We start from the raw sequence: 21,285 nt of genomic DNA on the forward strand, positions 1-21,285 counted from the left end.
GGGCCCTAGCCGCTCAGATAAGGAGTGATCTCCAGCACAAACAGGTGTGGGACAAAGCTCGTCGGTGACCGAGCCAGGCCGGAGTTCTGGGCTCTCGAGACTCACTCAGCAAAGGTTTCCTTGACTTCTCCTCCTTGGGAGACGCTACACTAAGTTCACTTGTGAGCCAGAGCACTGTCAAGGCCTCTACCTTCAGAAGACGGGGAGCCTGGGGACACACGGTCTTCGGAAGTGGGAGCCCGGTGTGTCTCCCTTACCTGGCAAAGCTGTAACGCTCACCCTCTGCACTTCACCCACACCTCTGTCTGCAAGATTTGACGTGGCATTGATGTAGAGACACCGAGCTTTCAGAAAAGACAGAAAGAAAGAAAGAAAAGAAGGAAGGAAAATGGAGGGATGAAAAGAGAGAAAGAAAGGAAGGAAGGACAAAAAAAAGACTGAGAGGCTTGTGGGGGAGACAGATTTTTAACTGTCAGATTAATCTGTCTAACCGACAGATTTCTAAATTAGACAGATTTCTAACTAATGATGTAAAAAAGCAAACCTGCAAAAGTGGAAGGAGAATTATTTCCACAGCCAGAGTTGACATCCTGATTCCTTGAGGCTTTAAGTACTGAAAAAATTATGACCTCCTCCACAATCATTTTTTTTAAGATTTTGTGATATGGACCATTTTTAAAGCCTTTATTGAAGTTGTTACTTGGGCTTCCCAGGTGGCACAGTGGTAAAGAATTCACCTGCCAATGCAGGAGATGCAAGACATGTAGGTTCAATCCTTGGGTCAGGAAAGTCCCCTGGAGTAGGAAATGGCAACCCACTCCAGTACTCTTGCCTGAAAAATTCCATGGTCAGAGGAACCTGGTGGGCTACAGTCCATGGGGTCACAAAGAGTCAGACATGACTGAAGTGACTCAGCACGCAAACAACACCTCTTAAACAGGGGCTGGACCTACTGACTTGCTTCTATAGTCCGTGGGATTGCGAAGAGTTAGACACAGCTGAGCACGCACACACAGTATTGCTTCTGTTTTATGTTTGGTTTTACGGCCAAGAGGCATGTGAGATCTTTGCGCCTCACCCAGGGATTGAGGTGAGGCGCCCCTTGCACTGGAAGATGAAGTCCTAACCACTGGAGTGCCAGGGAAGTCCCCACAACCAATGTGGAATAAAAACAAGCAGAATCAAAAGACAAGTATTGGGGGATTCCCTGGTGGTCTGATGGTTAAGACTCCATGCTTTCACTGCTGAGGGTGCATGTTCAGTCTCTGGGGAACTGAGACCCTGCAAGTCTGCAGCATGGCCAAAACAAAGCAAACAAACAAAACACAGATAAGGAGAGTGAAATTTCAAAAGTCTTGTCTTTCCCCTGATGACTTCTTTGAAATGAGCATCTTACAAAAAATTAGGAGTGACCGTGTTTCACTAACACCTGAAATACAAAATACATACTCAGCCTGCCTCTTGGAGAATCCAGGACTGGAGATATATATATATACATATAAGAATTAAGAAAGACTCCCCTGAGAAAAGAGTAACTTCTCTGGGAGCATGAAGATGAGAAGGCAGACAGGAGAAAAGGCTGGCCAGCACTGGGCAGAGCATGTGCAAAGGTCCTATGGCAGCCTGGAGATTCAGAGAGCTGAAGCCAGAAGTCAGCGGGTGAGACTAGAACAGAAGGCAATGCGGAGCGTGTCCCACGAGGAGCCAGGAGCCAGGCCACACACGGTTTTGTGGGCCACCTGGAGGCGGTTCATCTTTGTCCTCCAAGCCCCGGAAAGCTGTCAAAGGGCTGAAGTTAGCAGGGTGTGTGACAAGATCCAGTGGGTGTTACAGAAATCCTGCTTGGGTTGTATGTGGGAAATGGATAGGAAGGAGTTCCATTAAGTGATGCTTGTCCCCAGAGAAGATGAGAGGAGCCTTGATTAACAGCACGGGGGTCCGAATGGAGAGAAGCGAGTAGATTGCGGAGATAAGTGGGATCAGAAGCAGGTCTAAGGACAAGGGAGCTGTCAGGGCGCCTCTCAGGTTCCTCACTTGCTGGAACTAAATGAATAGGGGTGTCATTCATGGAAACGGGGTGTGGCAGGAAGTGGGAAGTGAACCCCAGGATCTCTTTTCTCCTTCCTCCCGTGACTGCATCGAGTCCCCGTATGGGCCACTTCAGACCCCCTCGGGCCCCTCTCCCTTTGGCTCCAGCTCTGCCAGGGCTCTGAAGGGGCTGCAGGCACCGCTGGCGGGACGGACCGGCGGACGGGCGGACGGGCGGACGGGCGGACGGGCGGACGGGCGGACCGGCCGACGGGAGGACGGGCGGACGGGCGGACGGGCGGACGGGCGGACGGGCGGACGGGCGGACCGGCCGACGGGCGGACCGGCGGACCGGCGGACGGGCGGACGGGCGGACCGGCGGACCGGCGGACGGGCGGACCGGCCGACGGGAGGACGGGCGGACCGGCGGACGGGCGGGCGGGCGGGCGGACCGGCGGACCGGCGGACCGGCGGACGGGCGGACGGGCGGACGGCTCCGACCGCCGGCGCAGACCACGCCTCCTCCCCGCCCACGCTGGGGCTTCCTGTTGACATGGCCGCTGCCTGGCGTCCTCGAATTCCGAGGCAGAAAAAAAAAGGGTGAGCACCCCAGGGGACCAACTTTTGACCGCTGGGAGACCGAAGCCAGTGGAAAAATTCTTCCGGCATTCTCTCCCAGAGGGCTGGTCTGCGCAGGAAGTTTATATAACTCAGAGTAGTCTTGCTCCATGTGGGCCAGTTCATAATGTGCATCGTCTTCTTAACGTTCCTTTCTTCCTGCCTCACGCTTCTTATCACTTACTTCTATCCCTTATTAGAATTTAATAGCATAAGTGATATTCTATCACTTATTACTTACTTCTACTTACTTCTATCTTATTACGTACTTATATCTTCTCTCTGGGATTTTATTCCCTAATCGGAAATTTATTAAGACCGCAGAAGTCCCCTGCCTCAGACTTTTCTCCTAGGGGACCTCAGTCTAGGCGGTAATCAGTTAAGTTCAGTTCATTCGCTCAGTCGTGTCTGACTCTTTGCGACCCCATGAATCGCAGCACTCCAGGCCTCCCTGTCCATCACCAACTCCCGGAGTTTACCCAAACTCATGTCCATGGAGTCGGTGATGCCATCCAGCCATCTCATCCTCTGTCGTCCCCTTCTCCTCCTGCCCCCAACGACTCCCAGCATCAGGGTCTTTTCCAATGAGTCAGCTCTTCACATCCGGTGGCCAAAGTATTGGAGTTTCAGCTTCAGCATCAGTCCTTCCAATGAACACCCAGGACTGATCTCCTTTAGGATGGACTGGTTGGATCTCCTTGCAGTCCAAGGGACTCTAAAGAGTCTTCTCCAACACCACAGTTCAAAAGTATCAGTTCTTCGGTGCTCAGCTATCCTCACGCGGTAATATAACCCCGCAAGCTGTAACTGGGGACAGCAGCTGCAAGACTAGAGCTGGGGCGCCCAGCCTCCCCCGCTACAGCCCACTCCCAAGGTGCAGCCTCCGGACGCGTCCACGGGACAGAAGCAGACGTGATACACTTTTTCTGGGTCACATCTTTTTTTATTATTATTTTTTTTTTTTATGGGAGTATAGTTTCTTTACAAAGTAGTTTTATTTTCGTTGTACAGGAAAGTCAGTCAGCCGGACGCGCACACAGATCCCCTCCCTGTTGGGTCACCGCAGAGCCCTGAGTAGGGTGGCCCCTGTTATCCGGTAGGTTCTCATCAGTCATCTGTTTTATTTATAGTAGTGTACATGTGGGCTTCACTGGTGACTCAGACTGTAAAGTGTCTGGCTACAATGAGGGAGACCCGGATTCAGTTCTTGGGTCGGGAAGATGTCCTGGAGAAGGAAATGGCACCCACTCCAGTACTCTTGCCTGGCGAATCCCATGGACGGAGGAGTCTGGCGGGCTACAGTCCACCGGGTCACAAGAGTCGGACACGACTGAGCGACTTCACAGCGTATATATGCCAGTCCCAGCCTCCTAATTCATCCCACCCCCTCTTCTGCCCTTGGTGGCCACACGTTTGTTCTCTATGTCTGTCTCTATTTCTGCATCTTTTGAAAAGGAAATTGCCAACTCTTCACTTTCTGCACCCTCCCCCCGCCCTTGGTCTGGAACACGGTGGCCCAGGTGAGTCAGCTTTGAGCGGGTGGAGGAAGACAACATCTGCGGGAGTGGGAAGCAACTGGGCCGCTCCTGGAGGAGAACTGAGCTGCTCGCCTGCCTCTCCATCTCACAGCTCAGCCTGCACTGTAACCCGCAGGTAGGACAGAGAGGAGGAAGGCCAGATCTGGGGGAAGCCCACGGTCTATATTTGAGTAGCCTTTGAGAGATCCAAGTGAAATGGCAGCTGATCAGTCAGACATGAACCTGGAACTCAGAAAGGAGGTTTCGACTGCAAATATGAGTTTGTAAGTCATCTCCCTCTCTCGTGTGGCTGGTAATTAAAGTTTAAACGCATCCAAGGTGCAGGGAGAAGAGAAGGGAGCCTGTGGCAGGCAGCTGCTAGGATGGCCCCGGTATAATCTCCACCTCCCTGTAAAGAACCTGTCAGTGCCGGAGACATAAGAGACAGGGTTCGATCTCTGGGTTAGGAAGATCACCTGGAGGAGGGCATGGCAACCCACTCTGGTATCCTTGCCTGGAGAAGCCCATGGACAGCGGAGCCTGGTGGGCTACAGTGCATAGCATCACAGACATGACTGAGGTGACTTAGCATACAAACAATATCTCTTAAATGTGGGCTGGAGCTACTGACTTGCTTCTAAAAAGCAAAGGATAGTAAAAGTGATGGGTTGTCGTTGCCAGGATTAGATTACAAAGTCTGGCTTCCACCTTGGCTGTCCTTTCCTCCAGTCACTTGCTTTGAGGGATGCCCACCATGGTGCAAGCTGCCCTATAGATGGACCCACATGGCAAGGACCCAGGGAGACCTCTGACCGACAGCCAATGGGAGCCTGACACCCTCCATCCAACATCCTGTGAAAAAACGACTCCTGCCAATAACCACGTGGAGGAGACCGAAAGCAGCTTCTATGGTCTTGGTGGAGATTTCGGGTGATGACTCAGCTCCAGGCAACGTCTTCACGGCTGGTGAGACTCCTGCCAGGAGACACCTAGCTGTACAAGAGGCAGACTCCTGACCCAGGGAAGCGGATCATGAAAGCCTGCTCTCTAAGCTGCTGAGTTTGAGGGTCCTTTGTTTCTCAGCAACTGAAAATGAAGGCAGAGTCCAGGCTGGGGCCTTGAGGACCCCTCTCAGTGGCTGGCAGAGAGGAACGCACCTGCAGAGGAGGGGAAGGAGGTGGTCCACGTGGGTGTCCAGTCACCGCATCCAGGAGCAGAGGACAGTTCAAGGAGGAGGAACAGTTGATGATGGTGCGATGCTGCTGACAGATGGACTAAGATGAGAGAAAAATACCTGACGGACACAGAGACGTGGAAATCCCTGCTGACCTTAGAAATAAGCTGCTCCTTCAGGACAAATGGGCATGGAAAACCTGTTTAAAGTCGCTGAGGAGAAAGTTGGAAATGTCCAAAACTTTTACTAGAACTTTGGCGGGGAAAGCAAAAAGAATCAGAGCAGCGATTGGAGCCGGATGGAACTTTTTTTTCTTTAGTGGCAAAAACTTGAGTTTAAAAGCCAGTGGGGACTTCCCAGATTACAGGATGAGGGGTTCTGCCAGCCCCCCAGGAAAGAAGCTTAACTAATGACAGTTACTAAACCCAGCTCCTTCAAGTCGCTGAGAGTTGTCCTACAGGAGGACAGCAAGTGAAGAAACAGTTATTCAAGAACTAAATCTCATGGAGAACAGTAAGCATCTGTGAGACTTGAACTATAACACATTCCCTCTCTCCACGTCTCAACAAAACAACGGCAGCTCCAATCTGAACAGCTGTGCTTAAAACATGAGCCTTCCTACCCCCTTAGTTCCCAGTCAAGGTGTAAACTGTTTCACTGTGAAAGGCAAACAACTGTCGTTTCTCATTTCCCCAAACTCCAAGTTGCAGAAGCAAAACTCCTGGCCTATGTGATCGTACTAAATCACTTCAGTCGTCCGACTCTGCGACCCCATGGACCGTAGCCCGTCAGGCTCCTCTGTCCATGGGATTCTCCAGGCAAGAATACTGGCGTGGGTTGCCTTGCTCTCCTCCAGGAGATGCATGACCCAGAGATGACCCAGGCATTTCCTGTGACTCCTTCCTGTGACTTCAGGCAGATTCTTTCCCACTGAGCCACTCTTGGCAAAGGCAATCAAAATATCAGGGTGCACTTACCCCCACCAAGTCTTCATCATGATCAGAGAGAGGCTCCATGCCAGGCACTGCCAGCCAAGAAGAGGGGGACCCTGACTGCCCTCACCCGAGTTCACGTCAAGAGAGGCAACCGGAGGACTTCCCTGGTGATGGAGTGGATAAGAATCCGCCTGCCAATGTGGGGACATAGGTTCAATCCCTGGTCTGGGAACATTCTGCTTTCCACAGAGCCACTAAGCCTGTGTACCACAACTACTGAGCCTGCGCTCTAGAGTCTCCGAGCCACAGCAACAGAGCCCACATACGGAGATGACTGGACCCTGAGTGCCCCAGAGCCTGTGCTCTGCAACAAGAGAAGCCGCCTCAATGAGAGAGGCCTGTGCACTGCAACTAGAGAGTGGTCCCCCCTCCCCACACCTGGAGGAAAAGCGGCAGTGGCCTCAAAGACCAGCACAGCCAAAAAGTTAATAAATAAACTTACATGGAAAAAAGAAAGGCGAGCTGAGAAGACTCGAGACCACCCTCTCTGCTCAGTGCCCTGCTCATAAATCAAGAGTGTCCTCTGAAAAAGTGGACCACGGTCCCTGCCCCCAGCTCTGGAGAAAGACTTCAGAGATTTCACCCCAGAGGAAAGGCAGTAAGAAATGGAGAGCTCCATAAAGACAGACAGCACTGACATTTATTTCAGTGGGTAGAATACAGCCTCCATGAATAAACCCTCACATGTACAGTCAATTGATTTTTGGCAAGCGTGCCAAGACAATTCAATGGAGAAAGAAAAACCTTTTCAACAAATAGTGCTAGAGAATGGTACAAAGGAATGCTGTTGAATCCTTATCTTAGGCCAGATAGAAAATGAACTCACAGCGGTGTGTGCGCATGCGTGTGCAGTTGCTTCAGTAGTGTCCACCTCTGTGACTCCAGGGATGGCAGCCCACCAGGCTCCTCTGTCCATGGGATTTTCCAGGCAAGAATACTGGAATGGGTTTGCCATTTCCTCCTCCTGGGGATCTTCCCAACCCAGGGGTTAAATTCCCACCTCCTGTATCTCCTACATTGGCACAAGGAGTCTTTACCACTGAGCCACCCAGGAAGCCAAGTCACAATGGGCCAATATCTAAATCTTAGAGCTAAATCTATGATGTTCATAGAAAACATAGGAGTAAATCTCATGACCTTGGATTAGGCAACAGTTTCTTAATATGACACCAAAGCACAGACTGCAACATCAACAAAGCTGCAAAATGGGTAAATTGGGTTTCATGCAAAATTAAAAACTTCCTTGCATGTTTTTATCCATGAAAAAAAAACCCACCATCAAGAAAGCAAAAAGACAACCCCTAGAACAGGAGAAAATGTTTGTAGTCATATTGCCAATAAAAGGCTTGTATCTAGAATATAATAAAGAACTATTACAACTCAATAATGGAAAGATAAATGACCCAATTAAAAACTGGCAAAGGATCTTCACAGGCATTTTTCCAAAGAAGATATAGAAATGGCCAATAACCACGTGAAAAGATAATCAACCTCATTATCCATCAAGAAAATGCAAAGCAAAACCACAATGAGATACCATTTCACACTCACAAGGAGGGCTGTAATCAAAAAGGGAGATGATAACAAGTGTTGGTAAGGATGTAGAGAAATTGAAAACCTCACGCACTGCTGGTGGGAATGTAAAATAATGCAGCCACTTTGGAAAACTATCTGGCAGTTCCTCAAAATTAATGATAGAGTTACCATGTGCATGCGTGCTAAGTCACTTCAGTTGTGTCTGACTTTGTGACTCTGTGGACTGTGGCCTACCAGGCTCCTCGGGCATTCTCCAGACAAGAATACCAGAGTGGGTTACCATTCCCTTCTCCAGGGGATCTTCCCAACCTAGGGATTGAACCTGTGTCTCCTGCATTGCAGGTGGATTCCTTATGGCTGAGTGACCAGAGAATGCCTAGAGTTACCATCAATTCAGTTCAATCACAGTTGTGTCCGACTCTTTGCGACCCCATGAACCCCAGCAGGCCAGGCCTCTCCATCCATCACCAACTCCCAGAATTTACTCAAACTCATGTCCATCGAGTCAGTGATGCCATCCAGCCATCTCATCCTCTGTCGTCCCCTTCTCCTCCTGCCCTCAATCTTTCCCAGCATCAAGGTCTTTTGCAATGAGTCAGCTCTTCTCATGAGGTGGCCAAAGTATTGGAGTTTCAGCTTCAGCATCAGTCCTTCCAATGAACACCCAGGACTGATCTCCTTCAGGACTGGTTGGATCTCTTTGCAGTCCAAGGGACTCTCAAGAGTCTTCTCCAACACCATAGTTCAAAAGCATCAATTTTTCAGCACTCAGCTTTCTTCACAGTCCAACTTTCACATCCATACATGACCACTGGAACAACCGTAGCCTTGACTAGATGGACCTTTGTTGGCAAAGTAATGTCTCTGCTTTTTAATATGCTATCTAGGTTGTCATAACTTTCCTTCCAGGTTACCATATGGCCCAGCAATTCCACTCCTCAGCATGTACCTGGCAGAAATGAAAATATATTTCCACACAAAAACACATACACAAATGTTCATTCAGGTATTGTTCATAATGACCAAAAAGTCAAAACAACCGAAATACCCATCAAGTAAAGTGTGGTATAGCCATACAATGGAATATTATTTGGCAATTTTTTAATAATGAAGTATTAATACATGGCTTCCCTGGTAGCTCAACTGGTAAAGAATCTGCCTGCAATGCAGAAGACCCCAGTTCGATCCCTGGAGGAGGAAGGCATGGCAACCCACTCCAGTATTCTTGCCTGGAGAATCCTCATGGACAGAGGAGCCTGGCGGGCTGCAGGCCATGCACTTGCAAAGAGTCAGGCTCAACTGAGCAACTAAGCACAACGGTACCTGGTACAAGAAGCTGGTTGTTTAAAGCATTAAGAATGAAAGCTGCTGTTTACTACTTGGAAGAAGTCAGTAAGGAAGAATCACAAGGGATATGCGTCCATTCACTTAAAATGTCCAGAAGAGGCAAATCGGTAGAAACAAAATATATCAGTGGTTGCCTAGGGCTGTGGGGCAGAGGAGGTAAAAAGGGAAATAATTGCTAATGGGTATGAGAGTTTTTTCAGGGTGATGAAATGTTCTAAAATGGGTTGCAGTGTTACTTTTCTGGATTTTGTAACTTTGTAGCATTTGCCATCTTTTTAAATTTTGTAATCTGTTGTGATTTGTTCTCATTCTAAATAGTCTCTTCTGTAAAATGAATTTCATCTGCAGAATCAGAAAAAATAAAAATTAAAGTAAAACTGATCACTATGTTGTATAACAGGAAGAAATATACTGCTGCAGGTTGATCATACTTCAAAACCAGTCAGTGACCCAAATAAACAAAAGAACTCATCGAAAAAGAGATCAGACTCACATTTTTTCTATTTCTTTAATGTTGCATCAATATCTATATAAGATGATGAATATTCACTAAACTCTTACGCCATATCTACTGTGTTTAGTCGCTCACTCATGTCCAACTCTTTGTGACCCCATGGACTGTAGCCCACCCAGCTCTTCTGTCCATGGGATTCTCCAGGCAAGAATACTGGAGTGGGTTGTCATGCCCTCCTCCAGAGGATCTTGCCAACCCAGGAATCAAACTGGGTTCTCCTGCTTTGCAGGCGGACTCTTTAACAGCTGAGCTACCAGGGAATACCTTACATTTATATAATGCTGTATGGCAATTATATCTCAGTTAAACTGGAAGGAAAAAAAAATTAAGTTTCTTAAAAAAAAAAAACTGTAATGATTGCATAACTGAATACACTAAGAATTATTCAGTTGTACACTTAAATAGGTAAATTGTATAGTATATGAATTATATTTTTTTTAACTTTTATTTTTTTAAGCTGTTATTTTAAAAATAAAAGTCAATAGGAAGGATCCCGTTGAAAGAAAGTAAAACAGATGAAGGCAAAAAGGGTTAAAGATAATTAAGGGGGGAAGGGTCCAAGGCTGAGGTGGGAGGCTGGACCCTGGTTTCTCAGAGGGTTGGGGTGGATGCACACGTCCGAAGGTCAGAGGCTTGAGAAGACAGCTGCTCTCGTCTGTCAGGTGAACCATCGGGAGGTCAGAGGTTTGAGAAGATGGCCGGTCTCGTCTGCCGGGTGAGCCATTGAGAGGTCAGAGCTTTGAGAAGATGGCTGCTCTCATCTGCGGGTGAACTGTCGGAAGGTCAGAGCTTTGAGAAGGTGACCACTCTCATCTGCAGATGAGCTGTCGGGAGGTCAGAGCTTTGAGAAGATGGTCACTCATCTGCCAGGTGAACCAGCGGGAGTTCAGAGCTTTGAGAAGGTGGCCCCTCTCATCTGCGGGTGAGCCGTCGGGAGGTCAGAGCTTTGGGAAGATGGCTGCTCTCGTCTGCCAGTGAACCGGAAGACAGAGGCCTGAGGAGAATGGAGAGGGTCAGAAGCGCCGTTGTGGACGGAAGACAAGGACTGCTGGGACGCCGGATTCCCCTTCCCTGCAGCTCACTGTGGTCCTCACACAATTCGAGAGCTTCTCGAGCACAGGCGCTTCTTAGAGGGTGGAGGGAAGTGGTGATCCGGCCAAGGAGCCGTGGACAAAACTTACCCAGATCTGAGAAGCAGCAAGTGGGGAGGCGCCCCAAGGGGAGGAGGGATTCAGAGTGGAAAGCAGAGACGGGGCTCCCCTGATGGTCCAGCAACTAGGACGCTGCCCTTCCTGCGGGGAGAGCAGACACGTGTGTGTCCATACGGCTGAACCCCTTCACTGGTCTGAAACCATCACAGTACTGCTGGTCGGCTACACCCCAGCACAAAATAAACAGTTCAGGAAAGGAAAGACTCTGCACTTCCAGGGCAAGGGGTGAAGGCTCGATCCCTGATCGGGTAACTAAGCTCCCACATGCCGTGTGCCGAAGCCAAGAAGTAAATTAATGAAGCATTTTTAAAAGGAAGAAGAGGAGGGGAGGGAAGTGCTAGCCACCGGAATGTTCTGAACCACGGGCACCCACACACAGGCCCAGCATCCTGGGCAGACACCCCGTCCCGCTGCACGGCACGCACACTGAAAGGAGCTCCACGCTTGGCCAGCTGTTTTGCAGTCCCGGTCTTGAAATTATCAATAATTTTTGAACAAGGGGCTCCGCATTTGCATTTTGCATTGCCCCTCCCCCAAATTATCCTACTCCCTAAAGAAAACTCATCCATCCAGATCTGGGCCCAGCTCGGCGACCCTAGCCTAAAAATGACTTCTGTATAGCTAGAGGGAAAGAGTATAAAGCTTAGACTTAGGTTAACTCAAGAAAGAATCCTCTGATCAGACCACCTATCTCCCTACTATCTATGCACCTCCCTATCTCCCTAGCCTACCTACCCCTACTTTACACAAAATTTCGGGGGGGTCTGGGGTGATTTTGCTGTTCAAAAACAGTTACTGCTGCCTTTCTGGGAAGGGAGAATTGTGCCTTCCCACTGCCATCTGGCTGGGTCACAGGGTTTTCTTTAGTCAAGGAAATGTGTTATTTCTAGGCAGAAGCTCTTAGACCCAGAATGTGGTTTACCATGCATTACTTTTCTTCTATTATAAGCGTAGTAATGTCCCTAACATAGGGCTGCCCCATCAGCTGATTTTGGAGTGAAAAACCACTAAGGCAATAATGCCACAGTGGGCTTCCCAGGGGGCTCTGGTGGTGAAGAACCTGCCTGTCAATGCAGGAGAGAGGCGGGGGTTCCATCCCTGGGTCAGGGAGAGCCCGTGGAGCAGGGCATGGCAACCCTCTCCGGTATTCTTGCCTGGAGAATCCCATGGACAGAGGAGCCTGGCGGGCTACAGTCCACGGGGTCGCACAAAAACGGACACGGCTGAAGCGGCTTAACACACAGTGCTATAGTGGGCACCCCAGGTGGCATTCGTGGTGAAGAACCTGCCCGACAATGCAGGAGACCTGGGTCTGATCCCTGGTTCGGGGCGATCCCCTGGAGGAGAGAATGGCAACCCTCTCCAGTATTCTTGCCTGGAGAATCCCATGGACAGAAGAGTCTGGTGGGCTACAGTCTGTGGGGCTGCAAAGAATAAGACCCTCCTGAGCGTGCGAACACACACTCACACACACAATGCTATGGTGACTGAAACTGTGAAGTGACCAAGAGATAAATCTTTGTTCTCTAAGCCACTGGAGTCCTAAGGTCATTTGTTACTGCAACATAATCAATTTACCCACACTAACACAGAACAGCCTCTGTTCTCCAGGACCATGTCAACTTAAAATCAGCAAATCCTAAGATCCTAGATGGCTTTTCTCTGACCTCTAGAACCTGAGAGAACACACATGTATTTGCTGAATTCATAGTCGGAGAATCCTGTTTCCTCAGCATAATACCCAGACTCCTCTGTCTGTATTCAGAACCCTCCACGATCAGTCTTTACAACTTTATCTCCCACTACCCCCAGAACAGCTAAATTTGCTCACTCATCTCCACATGCTTTTCATTTTTTCATGCATTCATTCTTTTACCCAATATAGGAAATATAGGAAATAGTGGTACCCACTCTTTCCTGGGGATTGTGCTGAGTGCAGAAATGTTCACCAGTCCTGGTCTCCATGCCCTGGTGATTCTCAGAGTCCCAGACTTTGGTCACATCACTTCTCTCTGCCCAGAGCATCATTTCCACCCCTTACTGCTTATTTCAGCGGCTAACCATCCTTCCAGACACAACTCAGACCCTACTTCCTTCTGCTAACCTGCCCACTACCCCACCTACTCCAGAGCACTCTGCCCCTCCTCTCAACTTCTGTAGCAGTCACGTGCTCACAAATCGCTTGGCACTTAGTTATATCCTGCCTGGTGGTCTGTCTCTGTTGTGTTTTGCAGAGCTAGTTAAGTCTCATTATTAAAAGATTTGTGGATTTTGTCTTGTCCTTAAACAGGCATGCAGAAACATCACATTGCTTGCTAAAGACTCAAAGTCAAGCCTTAGTTATCTTACAAGACTTAAGTTCAACCAACTTTTGACCTAGAAATACGGCAGTCTCCTGTGGTCCGACCTGATCTAGTCTGAAACATGATCTGCTGGCTCTGGAGGGCTGGCTCTGGAGCAGAACATACATGACCTGTCTGCACTAGGGTGCCACTCGCGGCCTCTTCTGCTCTGGTCTGAAACCTGGAGGTCCCAGCTTACCGTGACACCCACCTGCCTCAGAGAGTGTCGGTGGGTGTTAGGGGAGAGCTCGCTTCTGGAACATCAGCTTCTTTCAAGCTCCTGACCAAGCCCTGCCCTCTTATCTTGCACTAGGAATACTTCCCAAGATGCAGCAGAAAGAAAGGGAAAACCAAAAAAGAGGGCAAGTCAGTTTTTGCTGACCATCTGCGGCGTGCAGGCGTTGTGTGGAGGCATGCGTGGTTACTGCTGCAGGACCACCTTTAGAAGCAGGTGTCCCGGGTTTTCCAGAGAAGAAAACAGGCTCAGAGACAGGAAGAGCCAGGTCCACGGCCACTCGGCAGCAAGACTAGAGTGTCCTTGTCCGTGACGTCCGTGCAGCCCATCTAATGGGCGTTCTCCGAGAGAATCTCCCGGACCCCTCACTACCGCCTTGCTTGGGTGTGGTCTCCATCTCGCTGGCGCAGAGCCAGGCCGCCCCCCGCCCTCCCCAAGACCTTGAGCCTCGCCTCTCGCATCAGGGCAGGAAGGGCAGAGTCGTGCTTCCACGGGGTTCCCGGGTCATCCCGCGCAGCCTGGCGGACTTGGCACGACTGAGCCGGCAACGCGATGCTCCCGCGGGGCCGCTGAATAATCAGAAGCAACGCGGCCTGAGCCTTAACCACTCTCATTTTAAAGATGATTATTCACAGTTATTTCAGCTAATTAAGCCTTGAGCGCCAGCCAGCTCGGCTTCCAACTCCGAGAGGGAGTGCAGGAGCGTGTCTCCAGCTCTTCTCTTGGGGGTGGGGGGTGGGGGGTGGAGATGGAGGCACCTCCCCCAGCACCTCCCATCAGGGAGAATCAGGAGGTCTGGTCCCTGCCGCCGAAAATGGACCTTTGTCCTCTCTGGGGAGCGGACAGCCTGCCCCTGTGGTCCAGCAAGGAACAGTCGGGACTGGCTGGAAGCCTGGGGTGAAAGCCAGGAGCAGTCGTCGCAGCCTCAGCTACCGGGCTTAGCGGCCGTGAGAATCGGCAGACTCTCCCGGCTCTCACCGGCAGGCTGTCTGAAGTTCAGCTTTGGTGCCTCAGTTAGGAGGCGCCTGCGTGCTGCGCCCATGCGGCGCAAGACCCACGTGCCCACACGGGTTACAAGGGCCACTTTCATTTTAATTAATTAAAATTAAATTAGGGGCTTCCCTGGTGGTCCAGTGGGTAAGAGTCCTCGCGTCCACCCTACCAGGTTCTGTCCCTGGTTGGGGAACTAAGATCCCAAAAGCCTAAAAAAATATATTAGATTAAAATTTTAGTTTCTCTGTCACACTAGCTACTTGTAAGCGCTCAGGAGGACTGCTCTAGTGAACGGGGCAGGTCTGAGACATCTCCATCATCACAGAATGTTCTACTGGACAGCTCTGCCCTCTGATGAAAGGTATGAGCACCCACGTTTGACCCGTGGATGCAAACTGCAGCACCACCCCTTACTGGTCATCTTTCTTGCCTACGAAATAGGGGATCATAGCGCCCAGCTCATAGAGTTCTTGTAAAGACTAAATGAGAAATAGATGGAAGACACTTAGAAGAATGCCAAATAATGGTGAGCATTTAAATGTTAGCTCTTATTATGTGTGTGGGGGCACATATTCCCACGGACGTGAGTCTTTAATTTTACAAAGCGATTTCACAACCGTTGCCTCATCTGCGTTTCACAACGGCTCTGTGAGGCTGGTTCGGGGCATGAAGAGCCAGCTCAGCCATTTTACAGACAGGCACCCCAAGACTCGGAGGTTACCCACCTCTCAAGTGGCTGGCAGAACTGGGACCTGCACTGGGTTAATAATTCAGCTGCTAACATCTGAGGATTCTTTCCTGCCTGGCAGCCTGAAACAGCCTGAAATGTCAGATTTCAGCCCCAGCCTAATCCCAGGAGGTCAGGAACATTCCTGCCATTTTAGTGCGGCTGTCAGAGGGAAGCCGTCCTAACGCTCACTGGCGCGCACACAGCACTGACTCTGGGACAGGCACCGTCCTCAGCGCGAATCTCATCTCCACAACAACCCCATGTAAGTGGGGACACTGCGGCGTACTACGGCAGGCGAGGAGCTGGGGGTGACTTCTGCAAAGTCACACGGCCGGGGGTCAGGGCGCGAAGCCAGAAGCAGCCTGACGCCAGCCTGGTTGGAAGTCTTGGGCTTCGCTCAGCCACCCCCAGTGCGGGTGGAGGACAGAGCCCGCCTGCCCCCGGAGCCACTGTCTTTCTCTGTCCTCAGTGTCCCAGGGGCAGAGAGGGCAGGCGGCTTTCCCAGCCCCAGGGGCAGGGCAGTGGCCCGCAGCCCCGGTGCTCGCCCCGCCTGTCACCGTCGCCCTCTGTGAGTCTGCTCGGGCTACCGGGCCTACCGACTGGGCAGCTTCAGCTATGCAGATATGTTTTCTCAGCTTGGGAGCCTCAAAATCGGGGTGTCCACAGGGTTAGCGCCTCCTCAGCGCTGGAAGAGAAGGGCTTATTTCAGGCCTCTCTCCTTGGCTCACAGACGCCCATCCATGTCTTCACAGGGCCTTCCCTCTGCAGGTTTCAAAATCCTAATTCTCTCTTCTCATCATGACGCCGGACATATTGGGTTAGCATCCACTCTAATGGGCTTCCCAGGGGGTGCTTGTGGTAAAGAACTCTGCCCCCCAAGGCAGGAGACATAAGAGAAAAGGTTCAATCCCTGGGTCAGGAAGATCCCCTGGAGGAGGGCCTGGCAACCCACTCCAGTATTCTTGCCTGGAGAATCCCACGGACAGAGGAGCCTGGTGGGCTGCAGTCCATGGGGTCGCATAGAGTCAGACACAACTGAAGCGACTTAGCACACTTCACACACGTCCACCCCACCTCATTTTCACTTTAATGACCTCCTTAAAGAGCCCAATCGCAAAACACCATCACATTCTGAGGCCCAGGGGTTAGGACTCTAACACAGGAATTTAGGAGCGAGGGAACCCAGTTCCGCCCAGAACCTGCCCGTCTCTGTGCTCACTGCCCGACCTGGAGGACCCGACGGGAGCAGGGCTGTGGGCAGAGAGCTGTGGGGAGCGGGTGAACACGGAGGAAAGCGGACATCCTGGGAATCCAGGGACAGCCCCAGTCACACCGCACCAAGGATGAGGGGACGGGACCTAAGGGGAGGAGACGGTATTGCTGCCCACCTTCTCTCTGCCAGGCCCTTTAACGCATCGTCTCATTCAGCCCCCTGAGCAAGCCAGCAGAGTGGGTTTTCTTGAGTTGTTTTGTGTTGGCCACGCTAGGCCTTAGCTGTGGCATGCAGGATCTTTTTTTTTTTTTTTTTTTCAGTTGTGGCATGTAAGATCTAGTTCTCTGATGGGATCGAACCCAGATCCCCTGCGTTGGGGACGCAGAGTCTTAGCCATTGGACCACCAGGGAAGTCCCTGCAAGTGGATATTGTTATCCTGTTTTATAGATGAAGAAAACAATACTCCCCAAGATGACTGGGGAAAAAAAAATCGTGAGTGAGAAAGCCATGGAGTTAAGAGTCATGGGTCCTAACTTCTCAGTAAAACAGCCAAATGCTTGGTTCCCTTTGCTTGGTTATTCCACTCCTTCCCACCACGGGAGCTGCGAGGATGTCTTCCCCTCTACCAAGGATCCATTCCACTGGATCTTAGTTCATTCCTGCTCCTCCTTCGACTACACGCTCAAGTATTTCCTCTTTGGAGAAGCCTCCCCTAAACCCCAGAGTTCCTTGGTGATTTGTTCTCATAGCCCCATGATCCTCCTACCCTTATGCTTTATTCTGAGAGGTCGGGTCACCCTGTTTCCACTACACTATCAGCTCCTCGAGGTCAGGGACCATGTCTGTTTATAAATATCTGCTTGTGTATTCCCAGCACTGAGTACAGTATATAACACGTAGCAGATGCTCTATCAATACCTATTCAGGGGCTTCCCTGGCGGGTCAGTACCTAAGATGCCACGTTCCCAACGCGGGTCAGGGAACTAGACCCCACATGGCACAGTTAAGATTTGGTGCTGCGAAATAAATAAATAAGCCATTGAAATGAGTGAGTATTACGTCCTCTCCACAGCCTTAATTAACACCCCTGCCCCTCTGAGATCCAGGCTTCCTTTCTCCAGTTAGTCCCTGTGACCGCTCACTTTAATCTCAGCACAACTTACAATGAGCTATTCTAGTTACCTTTGTCCCTCTTTCTAGATCATGACTCTTCGAAGATAACACTCAGGTCATGTTCCTTTTTTATGCCAGGAGCCCAGTCCATAAGCTGCTGCAGAGTAAGCAACCCATTGTGAATGGAGAGGAAGTGAGGAGAGTGAAAATGCATTCTGGTGCAGAGATAGCCACCATCACTAGTGTTCAGAGAGATATATATGTATTTTGGCGAACCAGTGTATCAATCAGGACTCTTAAATCACTGAAAAATTCAGCAGCCTTCAGGTACGGTTTGATCCAGGAGCTCACACACAATAGCATCGGGATGTGGCCTCTGTCCTTCTCTCAACACTATGTTTTGCTGGGTTAGCGTTGGGGAGAGTGTCTCCCTGTACTTACTAGCTTCCAGAAGTTCCAGGCTCATATTCTCTGACATGAGTCCAGTGAAAAGAGAGATTTTATGCCCCCACACTCAAACAAAAGTTCAGAAATCCCATGTGACCAATCAGGTCACCCCTGAACCAACCACAGTAGCCCAAAAGAACTGAAGCTGGAATGGGTCAGGTTCAGGTCGCTTGCCCAGCTCTGGAGATGGAGCCAGCTCCGCTGAGCCTATGGGTTTAGAGCAGCTCAGTAACCAGGAGACGGCAGAAAAGACCCACTATGTTCATTCTGACGAGTGTTTACAACTCAGCTCTATCCACACCAGTTGTTTTCACTCTTCCCTCGGGAGTCACAGCTCCTAACACTCCTATGAGGCTGCAAGCAGTGCTGCGGCAGATGGTGGTATTCCCCCTTCTCCTTGCCGCTTCAGTGAAGCACCTCCCGGCTTCCCACCATCCTGCTCTCCTTACACCAGCCCAGAAACTGGTGGACTGCAAGCCAGAGACCCTCAGCTGTGGAGCCTGGAGGTGGACCATCTCCCACCCCTCCCCACGCAGCTCTTCACACAGGGGAGAACTCATTCCCAGGAGAGGCGCTTAGCCTTGATGCTGGCTTCCTGTTGCTGCCCTTTCCGCCAAGACGTCATTGGCCTTGGCTCCCTTCCAGATATTTCTGTTTTTCTAGCTCCTACTAAGGAGACAGCAGAACCGTAAGAGAGTTTCTCCAATAACCCCAGTAATTTCAGGCTTCAGCTCCCTCTTGGTTAGAGACATCTTTGCAAAATCCAGAGAGTGATTTTTTAAAATTTTGTTGAGATCATTGCATGGATGGATGGATGGATGTGTGGACGGATGGATGGATGGATGGATGGATGTGTGGATGGATGGATGTGTGGATGGATGGATGGAACGCAGGCTGGATGAATCGATTCCAGGTGCCTTCAGGACACTATCTCCATGTCTCTTCCTACTTACCATCTTAGGCTCCAGATTTCTGTGAGACTAGAACACCCTTGCCTTTGTCCTGCAATCAGTTCACATTCCTCCCTTGTAACAATGACTGATATTTACCACGGCTAATTATTACCAGGCACTGAGTAAGGCTCTCACAGAATCTTCACCACATCTCCATGGGCTGGTCGAGGAGCTGCTACTGTCTTAAATTTATGTTTTTTAGGAAACCAAGATTTAGCACTAATTTGTCCAAGACACACAGCCAGGACTCCATGCACATGACTTTAACCATGTTGTACGGCCCTGTGTGCAAGGAAACCTCAGCTCCATCCACACCAGTTGTTTTCATTCTTCCTTTAACAAGGCATATCTTACTCACGCTGCTCTGCCTGGAGTAAGATTTTCCCTGCCCCCCTCTAGGTACACTGATAGCAGAAAATACATTTGTTGGGGTCATGCCAGGCTACTTTGCTTACCAAATGAGTCCCAGTCTCAGTGGTTCATCACAACAAAATGTATTTATTAGCGATGGCTTCCAGCAGAGGGAGAAAGAGATGGAAGGGGAACACGGGAACTTAACTGCCTCGGTCTGGAAGGAACATGTGTCCTTTCTGCTTACATTTCTTTGGCCCCAACCAATTAGCGTGTGGACATTTGATAAACACATTCTGTCTCTGCCGCAAAGAACCACACAGCTCCTGCCAAGGGGCGAGAAAAAAAAGGTCAAGAGAACCAGCTCAGCCCACCCGTGCAGATGGGAGTAAGGGGATGAAGGCAAAAGGACCAAGATTCAGGATGGTGGTTGGGAAGTAGGTGGTGATGGGTCAGAGTCAAGACTTGACCGAGTACCACAAGCCCCAAACTCCAGTGCTTGGGCGGGGCCCCACTGCTATTGTCTGAAAACAGTGAGCCAATGCTGAACTTCTTGGCTAAGACTCGGAACTCTTGTTATCTAGATTTAGGGCTGCTAATTACAGGATTTGACCTGAATTAAGGGAACAATGTAATAAGGATAACAATTCCTGACTTTTCAGACTTCAGCGTTTACAAAGCATTCTCACAGCCATAATCTCATCTGACCCTCACAATAACCCTATGACATAGGTGTGTTATCTCCATTGTAGGGTAAGGAAATTTGTAGGGAGATGATGTCATGGACCAAAACCACACAAAACCTGAGCGTGCGAGGGTAGCTCTCATTGCCAGTTTTCTGAACCCATGCTCAGGGATCCTTCTACAGCTCAACCACCTCCCAGGCAAACATCTATGGAAACTGACAATGTGAAAACGAACATCAGCAGGATTTGGAATCAAGAGCCTGGTTACTCTTGAATTTGAGAAGGAGGAGTTTCAGCGTGCAGGGGTTGAAGGCAGACAGCCTGCATTTGAATCCCAGCTCTGCCACCTGAGGTCTGGGTGAGGCTTGGTGAGTCCATCCATCCGGGCTCACTTCCCTCATTTGGAAAACAAGGGTGAAACTGTGCCTAACCCGTAAGGCCACGGTGGGGACTTAAGGAGATAACAAGCATAAAATGCTTAGTACAACACCCATCTTGTCAAAGCTATGGTTCTTCCAGTAGTCACATATGGATGTGAGAGTTGGAGTATAAGGAAAACAGCACCGAAGAACTGATGCTTTTGAACTGTGATATTGGAGAAGACTCTTGAGAGGCCCTTGGACTGCAAGGAGATCCAACCAGTCCATCCTAGAGGAGATCAGTCCTGGGTGTTCATTGGAAGGACTGATGCTGAAGCTGAAGCTCCAATACTTTGGCCACCACATGAGAAGAGCTGACTCATTGGAAAAGACCCTGATGCTGGGAGGGATTGAGGGCAGGAGGAGAAGGGGACGACAAAGGATGAGATGGTTGGATGGCATCACTGACTCAATGGACATGGGTTTGAGTAAACTCCAGGAGTTGGTGACGGGCAAGGAAGCCTGGCGTGCTGCAGTCCTTGGGGTCGCAAAGAGTCGGACAGGACTGAGCAACTGAACTGAACAGAGTACAATGCCTGGCTCAATGTGAGAGCTTAATAAACATTGGGTGCTGCTGCTGAGATCCTTCTTGGAGACAAAATGATGGCCCTAAACCCCCTCCTTCCTCCCCAGGGCAAGATGGTGCCTACCATGCTACGTTCTTGACTTCAATCACAGAACAATCTGACCCCTAAGCAGCTGTCTGCAAAAAAAAAAAAAAAAAGGAACGTTCTTCCTTTTTCTGTTGCTGTTGTTTTTGTTTACACCACTTTATTGAGGTATACTTGGTGCATAAAATGCTGTACATATTTAGTTTATACAGCTTGCTGATCTTGGAGGTAAGTGTATACCCATGAGACCA

General features: G+C 50.0%; 1 long non-coding RNA gene across 1 annotated transcript; it reads left to right on the plus strand.

Moving 5' to 3' along the window:
• Positions 1–2,482: 2,482 nt before the first annotated feature.
• LOC133063905 (uncharacterized) lies at positions 2,483–9,682 on the plus strand. The gene is made up of 3 exons (XR_009694544.1): positions 2,483–2,628; positions 3,658–3,742; positions 8,211–9,682. It is a non-coding gene; the product is annotated as an uncharacterized LOC133063905 (long non-coding RNA).
• The last annotated feature ends 11,603 nt before the right edge of the window (positions 9,683–21,285 follow it).

This window comes from Dama dama, chromosome 1 (assembly GCF_033118175.1).
Source record: "Dama dama isolate Ldn47 chromosome 1, ASM3311817v1, whole genome shotgun sequence".
Lineage (NCBI taxonomy): Eukaryota > Metazoa > Chordata > Mammalia > Artiodactyla > Cervidae > Dama > Dama dama.